The sequence below is a fragment of the Muntiacus reevesi genome, chromosome 14, assembly GCF_963930625.1.
Source record: "Muntiacus reevesi chromosome 14, mMunRee1.1, whole genome shotgun sequence".
Taxonomy (NCBI): Eukaryota; Metazoa; Chordata; class Mammalia; order Artiodactyla; family Cervidae; genus Muntiacus; species Muntiacus reevesi.
Window position 1 is genome coordinate 56,463,831 of NC_089262.1, and position 7,788 is coordinate 56,471,618.

Genomic DNA, 7,788 nt, shown 5'->3' on the forward strand with positions numbered 1-7,788 from the left:
AGTTTAGTCGCTCAATCATGTCCGACTCTTTGTGACCCCATGGACTGCAGCATGCCAGGCCTCACTGTCCATTAGCAACTCCCGGAGCTTGCTCAAAGTCATGTCTATTGAGTTGGTGATGCCATCCAACCATCTCATCCTCTGTCGTCCCCTTCTCTTCCTGCCTTAAATCTTTCCCTGCATGAGGGCCTTTTCCAGTGAGTCAGTTCTTCACATCAGGTGGCCAAAGTATTGGAGTTTCATCTTAAGCATCAGTCCTTCCGATAAATATTCAGGACTGATTTCCTTTATAATTGACTGATTTGATCTCCTTGCAGTCCAAGGGACTCTCAAGAGTCTTCTCCAACACCACAGTTCAAAAGTATCAGTTCTTCAGTGCTCAGCTTTCTTTATTGTCCAACTCTCACATCCATACATGACTACTGGAAAACCATAGCTTTAACTAGATGGACCTTTGTTGCTTTAAGATATAGTTATTTGAAAACTTTTTCATATCTTCAAGTCTTTAAGATTTGTCATGTTGTACCAGAGGCATGTTTAGTTTAGAGCTAATTATTCTCTGCTACTTAGGCAAGTTTGGTTAGTTTTCCGTGATAGAGTAATGGAGCCTATTCAAAATTTAAACACACAAAGATAGCATAATTGGAAAAAAAATGAAAAGAATGTCAATGAGTTGTGAAACAACTTTAAGTGGCCTAACATATGTGAAATTGGAGCCCCTGAAAGAGAGGGGATAATAGAAACAACATTTGAAGAAATAATGGTAATTTTTTTTTCAAATTTGATGAAAACTATGAACCCATAGATCCAAGAAGCCACACAAAACCCAGTACACACACACACACACACACACACACACACACACACACAACTACATTAAAATACATTGTAATAAAATTACTCAGAAACAGTGATAAAAGAGAAAATCTTAAAAGCAACTGGAGAAAATAGATTTGCTATGTATTTATGCAGAGTATATTTTCTTGGGCTCCAAAATCACTGCAGATGGTGACTGCAGACATGAAATTAAAAGACATTTGCTCCTTGGAAAAACAGTTATGACCAACCTAGACAGCATATTAGAAAACAGAGACATTACTTTGCCAACCAAGGTCCATCTGGTCAAAGCTATGGTTTTTCCAGGAGTCATGTATGGATGTGAAAGCTGAACCATAAAGAAAGCTGAGCACTGAAGAAACGATGCTTTTGAACTGTGGTGTTGGAGAAGATTCTTGAGAGTCTCTTGGACTGCGGGGAGATCAAACCAATCAATCGTAAAGGAATCAGTCCTGAATATTCATTGAAATGACTGATACTGAAGCTGAAGCTCCAATACTTTGGCCACCTGATGCAAAGAACAGACACACTGGAAAAGACCCTGATGCTGGGAAAGACCCTGATGCCGGGAAAGATTGAAGGCAGGAGGAGAAGGGTATGACAGAGGATGAGACGGTTGGATGGCCTCACCAACTTGATGGACATGAGTTGAGCAAGCTCCTGGAGTTAGTGATGGACAGGGAGGCCTGGTGTGCTGCAGTCCACGGGGTCACAAAGAGTTGGGCATGACAGACTGACTGATCTGAACTGGCAGGTAAGACAATTCTTAGCACTCTCCTAAGCCCATGTGACTTACAAAGTTTTCCTCCCTTACCCTTGGGAGTAGGCATTTCATGACTCTATGTGAGCAGTGGGTACTAGTCCCTCTGATCCTGTTGGTGATTCTCTTACCAGTCTCAATTATTTTCATCTTACATAGTGGTGATCAATACTCTGCTGAACTCAAGGACTGGCTCTATGTAGTTCTCTGGAGTTCTCTTTCTTTGTGGCTCTTTCTTCCCTGAACTCTGCCTTATGAATTCCTGATGTTCCTAGATACCCAGTTGTCTCTTCAACTCTTATTCTGCTGGACTACATCTGGTTTGCCTTCTCGCTCCGTGACCAGGAAATTTTCTCAAGGTTGTAAGCTTGGACAACCAAATATCTCATCTCTTTTGTTTCTCATACTTCAGAGATGGTGTTCTTCATAGTCTAATATCCAGTGTCATGGAAACCAATGCTCCATATATTTTGTCTATTTTATTATTTGTGTGAGGCAAGAGGGAAAATCTAGTCCCCAAAACTTCATCTTGGCCAGAAATGGAAGTCCTAGCATGGTAAATAATCCAGGTTTGTGTCTATTTTACAGATATGGAAATTAAGGTCTAAAGATGAGAGATAACTTAATCAACATCACACATCTGGTAAGGGTTATAACCAAGATTTGGAATCAGGTTGCCTGAATTTATAGCTTTTGTGTTTCCTCACTACTTTATATTACCCTAATTCCTGAATATTTAAAACCTAGGCATGATTTAATGATTACAATGGAGGCTTAACTGCAACATATTTTTAATCAGAGGACTTTTATTCTATAACCATGCCAGCTAACAGAGCATTTACTGTAAGTCTTTGGGTGACTTTCAAGACTGATCCCCCCCTGCAGGGGTTCATGACTTTAACTAATTTTCATATGCATTACTCTATAATGCATGACACCCTTTCCTAACTGACCTTTTAAAATAAATAATCCACTATGACTATATAAAAAGCATTGTTTCATCAAATCACTTCACAGTTTCCTTTGCTTTCCCAACGTACATTGAGTGAATGTGACCAGAGGAAATTGACCATCTGCAACATAACACATGACTCCTTTTACTGCAGTGACTGGGAGACCACAGTTCTTTCTCTAGATTTCAGAAAAAAACAATGCTTCTATGCAGACATTCAGAATTGTGTGCACAAGCATATTTATTACAAAGTAGTCTTGGCTTTTTAGCTTCTGCCAGCAAAAGCAAAAGTAAAGTTTCACTAAACAGTCTCACTTCTTCTTTCTAATCCTAGCTTTTATATTACTGAAATCTATGAAAGTTTGTATTTTTTCTAAAAACCCTAACATTGTCTATATTTAACAGGTTTATTCCAAAGTTTGAACACCTTTAGGAGTCTTAGGGGTTCCTTGATAGCTCAGTTGGTAAAGAGTCTGCCAGTTCAATTCCTGGGTCAGGAAGATCCCCTAGAGAAGGGAAAGGCTTTCTGGCCTGGATAATTCCATGGACTATACAGTCCATGGGGGTCACAAAGGGTCAGACATGACTGAGCAACTTTCACTTTCACTTTTAATAGTTATTTTATATAAATTTTCTGTCAATCATATGGCTGAATTAAAATGAAGTGGTGACTAAACCAGTGGCCTTTCTCCTATTGATTATTCACCTGGTGGACTTGAGTATATGTGAGAAATATGCAAGATTTAGAAGTACTGATAGGGACAAAGGAAAGTAGAGGCTATACATAACTAATAGAGTTGTGAAATGCCAACATATTTGTGAGATTACTACAGATGTGAACTCTTTTCAAAGTGAAAGTCACTCAGTCATGTCTGACTCTTTGCAACCCCATGGACTATACAGTTCATGGAATTCTCCAGGCCAGAATACTGGAGTGGGTAGCCTTTCCCTTCTCCAGAGGATCTTCCTAACCCAGGGATCAAACCCAGGTCTCCCACATTACAGGAGGATTCTTTACCAGTCGAGCCACAAGGGAAGCTCATTGCAAAAGGCCACATTAAAGGTATTCTGTTTTCATATGAAAAAATATATATATATGCATTGCACAGTGAATGAAGGAAGAATTGAAATGCAGTTTGGAAAATGACTAAATTAGGATCCTTAATAAGTGACTTCTCAAATGTGTTAATTTATATTTGTAAGGGAGGTTTGCTACTTGGGAAATCTGCCTGTAAGTTGTTTCATTGACAAGCTGAGAAATTTCTTCTTGGTTTGACTTGTGTGTTCTTATTTTGTACATTGTCATTATTTTAGAAGATACTGAGCTGCTCTTGGATGCATTGATCAGAAGGATTTGCTTTAGTAATTTCCTAAAAGAGAAATACACATACCTGCTGGACTTTCAGGTACAGAGAGGAAAAGTAACTCAATTTGAAGTTCACTAGTGCACTCATCTCATATGCTAACAAAGTAATGCTCAAAATTCTCTAAGCTAGGCTTCAACAGTACGTGAACCGAGAAGTTCCAGATGTTCAAGCTGGATTAAAATTCAGAGGAACAAGAGATCATGTTACCAACATCCACTGAATCATAGAAAAAGCAAGAGAATTCCAGAAAAACATCTACTTCTGCTTCATTGACTATATTAAAGCCTTTGACTGTGTGGGTCACAACTGTGGGAAATTCTTAAAGATATGGGAATACCAGACCACCTGACCTGCCTCCTGAGAAATCTGTATGCAGATCAAGAAGCAACAGTTAGAACCGGACATGGAACAATGAACTGTTTCCAAATTGGGAAAGGAGTACATCAAGTCTGTATATTGTCATCTTGCTTACTTAACTTATATGCAGAGTACATCATGCAAAAGGCCATACTGAATGAAGTACAAGCTGGAATCAAGATTACCAGGAGAAATATCAATAATCTCAGATATGCAGATGACACCACCCTAATGGCAGAAAGCAAAGAGGAATTAAAGAGCCTCTTAATGAAAGTGAAAGAGGAGAGTGAAAAAGCTGGCTTAAAATTCAACATTCAGAAAACAAAGATCACGGTATCCAGTCCCATTACTTCATGGCAAATAGATGGGGAGACAATGTAAACAGTGACAGACTTTATTTTCTTGGGCTCCAAAATCACTACAGATGGTGACTGCAGGCATGAAATTAAAAGATGCTTGCTCCTTGGAAGAAAAACTATGACCAACCTAGACAGCATATTAAAAAGCAGAGACCTTATTTTGCCAACAAAGGTCTATTTAGTCAAAGCTATGGTATTCCAAGTAGTCATGTATGGATGTGAGAGTTGGACCATAAAGAAAACTGAGCATTGAAGAATTGATGCTTTTGAACTGTGGTATTGGAGGAGACTCTTGAGAGTACCTTGGACTGCAAGGAGATCCAACTAGTCAATCCGAAAGGAAATCAATCCCCTAATATTCATTGGAAGGACTGATGCTGAAGCTGAAACTCCAATACGTTGGCCACCTGATGTAAAGAACTGACTCATTGGAAAAGACCCAGATGCTGGGAAAGATTGAAGGCAGAAGGAGTAGGAGATGACACAGGATAAGATGGTTGGATGGTACCACCAACTAGATGGACATAGTTTGAGAATGCTCTAGGAGTTGGTGATGGACAGAGAAGCCTGGCGTGCTGCAGTCCATGGGGTTGCAAAGAGTCAGACATGACTGAGACTGAACTGGGACTCAGTGTCTCCTGTCAATACTAAGAATAATTTTTCAGAGTCATGGCATACCGCATATGACACTAGATACTTCTGTGTGCTCAGTTAATTCCAGGGACTTGAATACGCAGGTCAGTGAACACACCGAAATATTTTTGGTTCTAAAAATAATCATGGAATCTTTCATTTGCATGTGGTGTTATAAACTGGAAAATTTAAGTTCACAATCCTAAAAGAGTTTATAATCTAGCTGGGAAAACAAAACACAAATACTAAAAAATTAAATACTGGACTGTATAGAGTTGATTTTATAGGCTTTAAGATATTAGGAGGAAAATCTATATTATCTGAAGTAAGATTTATGTAGGAGACAAAAATTGCTGGGTAGACAGGGGTGGGGAGAGACATTCTTACAAATGATGAAAAAATACTGTGGGCAATGGCAAAGGACTGGGAATAAGAGCAGCATGCATGAAAGGAAGTGAGCTGTTAAAAAACCTGGTGGGGAAGGCTGGGAAATAAAGTATCATACTATCATACTATCAGATAATCAATGGCCTGGAAAGCCAAACCGGAAAATTTGTAACCAAGGCCAAAGATAACAGGAAGCCACTGTAGATTTTTGAGCAAATGGCAACTCTAGATACAGTTTTATGATTAGCCTGGCAGTGATGTGCAAGGTGGATGACAGAAAAGCTTAAGTGAAAGGGACCAGCTTGAGCCAAGTGGAGTCATTCAAGTTAGGAGGACCATGTCAGAGATTTGAGAAAACAACAAAAGAGAAAGGATCAGTTAATCCTTTGAGGGAAGAAATAAGGAGACTTGAAAGTGAAAGTTGCTCAGTTGTGTTTCTGTGCGAGCCCATGGACTATAGACTCCATGGAATTTCTCAGGCCAGAATACTGAAGTGGGTACCTGTTCCCTTCTCCAGGGTATCCTCCCAACCCTGGCAATGAGCCCAGGTTGATCCCATTGCAGGCAGATTCTTTACCAGCTGAACCATCAGGGAAGACCAAGAATACTGGAGTGGGTAGCCTGTCCCTTCTCCAGCAGATCTTCCTGGCCCAGGAATCAAACCATGGTCTCCCGCATTGCAGGCAGATTCTTTACCAACTGAACTACCAGGGAAGCCCAAGGGGGCTTGAATATCCCACTTTCCACTGTTCTCCATTTCCCCAGTGGCAGATTTCAGAAATAGGGACGAGAAGTGGAGAATAGAGGTATGCATCTACCCAGGTCTTTCCTATGTAGATGTTCAGCCACTCAGCCTCTTTGGATGCCATCTATATAATTAACTGAACTTTCCCTAAGAATGGATTGAGGATGGCATGGTATTTAGTTGGATGAGGATTAGAACATCAGTACTTTTTTTTTTCCTTTTCTGAAAACAGAATGAAAAAAATTTTTAAGTTAAAATTGAGAAAGTAGAAACAATGGTGACAAAATTAAGGAAAAAGAATTTTCCAGAAAGGAAAGGAAAGTAATCGGGATTCAGAAAGGAAATATAATTGAAAAAGAATAGAGAGAGGACAAAAATAGACTGCCGGCTCCTAAGGGTTTGCATTGCCTGAGCTAAGATTAGGTTCCTATATCCGATCTTCCTATGAAATGGTAGAATTCTAGAGTTTAGAAAACTTCCCCCTCCTTTTAAAAAAATTTATTAATTTTTAACTGAAGGATAATTGCTTTACACTATTGCGCTGGTTTCTACCAAACACCAACATGAATCAGCCATAGGCTTACCCATGTCACCTCCCACTTGAACATCCCTCCCACCTCCCTCCCCCACCCCTCTACGTTGTTACTGAGCCTTGGTTTGAGTTCTCTGAACATGCAGCACATTCCCATTGGCTGTGTATTTTACATATGGTAATGTAAGTTTCCACACCACCCTCTCTATACATCCCACCCTCTCTCTCCTCCCCCCGCCGCCAGCCTTGTCCATAAGTTTGTTCACTATGTCTGTGTCTCCATTGCTGCTCTGCAGAGAGGAACATCAGTACCATCTTTCTAGATTTCACACATATGTGTTAATACATGATAGTTGTTTTTCTTCTTTCTGACTTACTTCATTCTGTATAATAGACTCTAGATTCATCAAAAGTATGGAACGCTTCATGAATTTGTATGTCATCCTTGGCACAGGGGCCATGCTAATCTTCTCTGTATCCTTTCAATTTTAGCATATGTGCAGTTGAAGCAAGTACCCCCCCTCATTTTGATTCTTGAGAAAACTGATGTCTAAAGAGGTGAAGTGGCTTGCTCAAAATTGGATAACTAATAAGAACTACAGATAGGGCAGGTACATAGGTTTATAACTCCTGCTTCCAGTGTCTAGTCTAGCCCCACACTTCCTTCCTTAGAAAGATTTTAGAGGTTTATTCCACATGCTGTTAATGCTTGCCTGCTTTAGACAACTACTTTTGGGTCACTCTGTTAGGCTGTCTTGGTTCATCTTTCATCCAGGTGTGAAGGATTCAGTAATATAAAAACTATAAATGAAAAGGAAAATATGAGAAACTATGTAAGAAAAGGAAATTCAAAGAAATA

General features: G+C 39.6%; 1 non-coding gene across 1 annotated transcript; it reads right to left on the reverse strand.

The window, feature by feature from the left end:
• Window positions 1-7,337: 7,337 nt before the first annotated feature.
• On the reverse strand, window positions 7,338-7,445 carry LOC136146766 (U6 spliceosomal RNA). The gene has a single exon (XR_010659054.1). It is a non-coding gene; the product is annotated as a U6 spliceosomal RNA (small nuclear RNA).
• Window positions 7,446-7,788: the final 343 nt, after the last annotated feature.